The following is a 5,492-nucleotide window of genomic DNA, read 5'->3' as shown; positions in this document are numbered from 1 at the left end:
ATCGACTCACTCGGACCGCAGCTGTGCGGCCTTCCCGCGTGCGTCGCTGATTGGCTGCGCCGCGGGGGTGGGGCCAGGCCTCGCTCCTCTGCTCTGAAAGGCTTTTCAATTAATCAACCACCAGTTCAGTTCAGAGGAGCTTGACTGAAGGGCCCCACATATGTAAAACCCAAGTATGTTTATATATAGAGAGAGACACACAAATATATACATATAGACACATACATATATGTGTTTATATATATGATAAATATATAGTATATTTTCTTACTCTAAGCTTGTTTTTATATGTTCTACTGTATAGCGATTGCAATAAAACCAAATATACATCGAGCATAACTTTCTAAGTGGAAGGAAGGTAATGATTAACTAGTACTATAATGAGGCAGGCAAATGGGAGTTTGCACCCTATAGAGCCTTTGGATGTAAAGTTTGTTTTGTGTTTATCTTTAACTTCTGGCTTTGTAGTATCAAGAAACTGTCCAAAAAGGAACTCCACCCCAGAAATGAATACAAATATTAACTGGTAATGAGATACTGTTGGTATTTAATTCTGTATTCTTGGGTACACATATGTTGTTTACAACTTTTTAAAATTTATTTTTAGTATTTTTTAGATTTATTTATTTTATATGTATGAGTGCTTTGCCTCATGACGTATTATGTGTACCGCGTGTGAACCTAGTACCCACGGAAGCCAGAAGAGGGTGTCCTCCTAGGTAGGAAGTCACAGATAATTGTGAATCACCATGTGGGTACTGGACTAGAAGCCAGTCCTCTGCAAAAGCAACATGTGACCTAAACCGCTGAGCCATCCCTAGCCCCAAAATTTATTTTTAATTCTGAATGCGTGTCTGCATATGAATGCAGTTGCCAACAGAGGCTAGAAATATCTCATCAGGTACCTTGGAGACATTGTTATAGGTGCTTGTGAGCCACAACTCAGGTGTTGGAAATCAAACTTGAGCTCTTTTAACAACTAGGCCACCTCTCCAGTCTCATTGCTACTGTTGCTGGCCCTCCAGATGTAGATGATAAGATCCTAGTGCTATAAAAACCGTGTATGTGCTTAAGTTAAGCTGGAACTGGACTGGATGCCTAGGGAAGAAGTCACCAACAGTCTTGCCCCGCTGTGACCTTGTGTGTTACCCAGTTGCACTCCCAGGCAAGATGTACCCACTTTTGCAATAGTGGCAAACTGTTAAGTGGAAAGCCATCCTCTTTCCTTCTTGATTTGAGGCCCACTCCATAGGAGAGGATTCATGCCTGGACCAGAAGACCTGCTCAAGTCTGTGTCTGCGGAGATCATATGCCCTAGTGGAGAAGCTACTGTTGTTTTGCTGAGTAGATGTGTTGTGCATATCAAACAGCCTTCCAAATATTTATGTTTATACCCAAAAATTAGTACTGCTTTCAGCTTTGGGGGAAAAAATAAGCTTAATTTTGCAGTAGTAGTTAATACAGAGACTCATAACTGCTCAAAGTGCTGAGATTAAGTGGCTTGAGTGCTCAGCCCTAAATGGAACATCTAACTTGCTCCTTCCAAGACTCAAGGAACATCACTTGGTGGGGTGGGCGGTGGGGTGGGAGCAGTAATGGTAGAATCTGAAAGCCAGAAGAAGGGTAGAAAGGCAGGCGTGTTGTGGAATGTTGTCTACCTGGCATGACATGAACTCACCAGTAGCCAAGAACTGTTCCAAGACAGTACCTGTCTTGACCTTGTGAACGTCAGAGAGGGCTCATGAGACCCCACCCTTCCCTGAGGAGCTATGGGCAGTTAATGATTGCTTGAGGAGAGGAGGTATTTTTGTTTCAGTGGAATAGCAATGGATTAAGTTGCCCATCTATGCTTCTATAAATAACCCCTCACCTTTGCTCACATAAGCAACCCTAATTAAATGTAAATAGCTGTGCCCCTGCTCTTCTTTTTAATAGCATGCATTAGTTATAATTAATGATTCACTGTATTTTTGTAAGTGTTTATAGTGTATTTTGATCAAGCCCACTTACTAGAACCCTCTTTTGTCCCCTTCTCCCTCCTTTTCAATATTGACCCATTTTCCACATCAGTCCTTGTACTTTCATGTTTTATGTGTGTGACTTAATAGGTTTAATTGTGGATGCTCACACGTGATTGTGGATGAGGAGGGGAGATTATAAATTCAAGGTTAGCCTTGGATATAGGGATTTGGGGCCACCAAACTCCTTATCCATCTTTATCAGTTAGTTTTCCTGATCAAAACTTCTGACATAAGCATCTTAGGAGTGAAAGACCCCCAAAGTGGGGAGACCCTCACTCAAGTCTCGGGATAACTCGACCCCCCAAGAACTCACACAAAGACTGTCCTTGCTATAATCACATAAGGTTTATTGATAGGAACCAGTGCACTGGAGTATCCCACGCAGGGGCAGTGGAGTTCGACCCCGAGAGGCTGGGAGAAAGGGTATTTAAAGGGAGAAACCACAACCCGAGGGGGCAGAGATGGCGTCATTGGAAAGTGTGGAGAATACCAGTGAAAAATCACAAGGAGAAACTCTCTGTTTCTCAAGATTGTTTAACTTTATGGTCTGCTAGTTCTTGGAAGAAGCTGCTTCCTGCTTCTCAAGATTGTTCTCTAAGATGCTAATCTAACTTCATGGTCAGCTAGTGAAGAGTTAAATTTCAAAGAGTTAGTCACAAACAAAGTTCGGACATGCCTGAGGGAATTTGAGATAGGGCTCACTGGCTGGAACCGCCCCCTCCCCTTCCTTCACTCCCTGAGGATGGGTCTAGATAGCACGTACTCTTTGCTGATGTAATCCGGCGCCAAAAGTAACGGTGAGTCCTTTGAATTAGCCAATCCTGTGCAACCACGCGAAATCCCCTGGCTTTCCCTATATAAACCCCTGCCTGAAGAGGCTCGTGGTCGGCCCTCTATCTCCTGCGTGAGAGGCGTGGCGTGTCGGCCTGAGACCTCGGTGTCGGCCTGAGATCTCGTTAATAAAGCTGCCTCTTGTTATCATATCATGAACAGCTTCTCAAGCTTTCTGGGGCATGCCGCCATCCCAAGACTGGAGCGAGAGTCCCAATTTGGGGTTCTTTCATTTGTTCATTCACTAGTTCCTGGGAGAAAGCTGTTGAACCGGCAGATGTTATTACCCATTCTATAGCCCTAGGTGGGGCTTCCTGGAACATACAATTCTTGGGCCTAACCCGTTTCTTTCTTCTGCTCTAGGGGGGCAACTTTAAAACTTTTACCTTTCAGGAGAGAGGGACTTATTTGAGCTCACAGGTCAGGGGAGAGCCTAGCAAGACAGGAAAAGTAGAGTGATCAAGGAACACTAGTGCTCAACTTGCTTTCTCCTTTGTACTCAGTCCAGGACACCAGCCCGTGGAGTAGGGCTGCCTACAGTTAAGGTGGGTCTTCCTACCTCTGTTCATCTAATTTCAAGGTATGCCCAAGGACTGATTGTCAAGTAGACAGTATTAGCTGCTGTTGGGCCCTACCTTGGGGTGTTTCCCTTTCCCCTCGCTGAGCCTTTTAGCCTGCTATGGCAAGAAGTTGTTTACACCCTTGGCAGCTGCTCTTGGTCCCTGATTTGGGCCCTGGACTTTCCATGACACCCTTCCCCCTTGCTGAACCTTTCAGCTTGTTGTTGTTGTTAAGAAGTTATTTACACCCGTTTTGGGGCGGGACTTTCCACCACACAGATTTTTCCTGTTTCCCTGGTTGGGGATTTTCACCTGCTTTATTGTTTTTCCACGGCTTTTGCCTCTAGTATATAAGGAGATCTCAGTAAAGCCAGGATGGCATTCTTTTAATACGAATGACCCAGGTCTCATAGTCAAGTTGATTATCCTGTCCTTTGTCATCTTTGAAACATTAGGATAGGTAGTTGAGCCTGGCACATCAGGACTTGGAGACAGGACTCTGGCCCTAAACGCAAGCAGTACATATTTAAATGTTTTTGAAGATTTTTATGTGAATGAATGTTTTGCCTGCATGTACGTGCATCACATGTGTGCCTATTAGCTTCCCCTGGAACCGAATTTATGGAAGGTTGTTGTGGTTTGAAAGAAAATGGCCCCTGTAGGCCCTAGGCAATGGAGGCATTAGGAGGCATGACTTTGTTAGAGTGGGTGTGGCTGCTGGAGAAAGTGTGTCACCAGTGGATGGGCTTTGAGATCTCAGAAGCTCAAGCCAGGCCTAGTGACTCAGTCTTCCTTTCTGCTGCCTCCTATACATACAGAACTCTCAGCTTCTCTAACACCATGCCTGCCTGCATGCTACCACTGTCCCCACCATGACGATACTGGACTAAATCTCTGAACCTGTAAGCCAAGCCCAACTAAATGTTTTTCTTTTTAAGAGTTGATGTGGTCACAGTTTCTCTTCACAGTAATAAAGCCCTAAGACAGTTGTGAACCACCATTGAACCTAGTTATCTGAAAGAACAAGTGCTTTTAATCACAGAGCCATATCTCCACCTCCAGTAATATATATTTGAATGTGGGACTGATGAGTGGCATTTTGGTTTTTTTTTTTGTTTTTTCTTTTTTTCAGAGCTGAGGACCGAACCCAGGGCCTTGCGCTTGTTAGGCAAGCGCTCTACCACTGAGCTAAATCTCCAACCTGCATTTTTTTTTTTTTTTGTATTCCTCTATTTTGTAACAGGGTCTTATTATGTAGCCCACACAGCTTCCAGCTCCTGATTGTCCTCCTCAGCCTCTCAGTTCTAGTAATGCAGGCAGGTGCCACCACAGCTGGCTCATTTTAACTTGGTAGGACTGCTTACATCTCTGTAGATCAGTGGTTCTCAACCTTAATTCTGTGACCTTTTAATAAGAGTTCATGTTGAGATGATCCCCTGACCACAAAATATTTCGTTGCTCCTTCATGACTGTAATTTAGCTGTTATGAATCATAATGTAAATACATGTCATAATGTCTAATACATAGAACATCTGATATGTGACTCCTGTGTTGAGAACCACTGCAGTAGAAAATAATTTTGTAATCACAAGTGTGTCCAAAAAAAAAATATCCTGAATCCTCAACTGTTTCAGTCTTTTTTTTGGGGGGGGGGGTGTTTCTTTTTTTGTTGCCCAGGCTGACCTCAAACCTCAAACTCTTGTACTGTCTTCCAAGTCCAGCAGAGAATCTTTTCGTGCTCTTCTTTGGAGAATGACTATTTAAATCCTTTACTTTTTGGTTAGTACTCAGTTTTGAATGTTGTTACATTTTAGTAACTCTCTCTCTCTCTCTCTCTCTCTCTGTGTGTGTGTGTGTGTGTGTGTGTGTGTGTGTGTGTGTGTGTGTGTGTGTGTGTGTGTGTTGGACAGGAGTGGCATAACCCAGGAGGGCCTGAGATTTACTATGTAGCCCGGGGTTGGCCTTAATCTCTTGGCAATTCTCCTACCTCAGCCTTCCAACTGCCATGCCCAGATAATTATATATTCTTTTTTTTTTTTTTTCCGGAGCTGGGGACCGAACCCAGGGCCTTGCGCTTGC

Source organism: Rattus norvegicus, chromosome 2 (assembly GCF_021556685.1).
Source record: "Rattus norvegicus strain SHRSP/BbbUtx chromosome 2, alternate assembly SHRSP_T2T, whole genome shotgun sequence".
In the NCBI taxonomy this organism is placed as follows: Eukaryota; Metazoa; Chordata; class Mammalia; order Rodentia; family Muridae; genus Rattus; species Rattus norvegicus.
The sequence above is the reverse complement of the archived record's forward strand: the minus strand, read 5'-3'. Positions refer to the sequence as shown.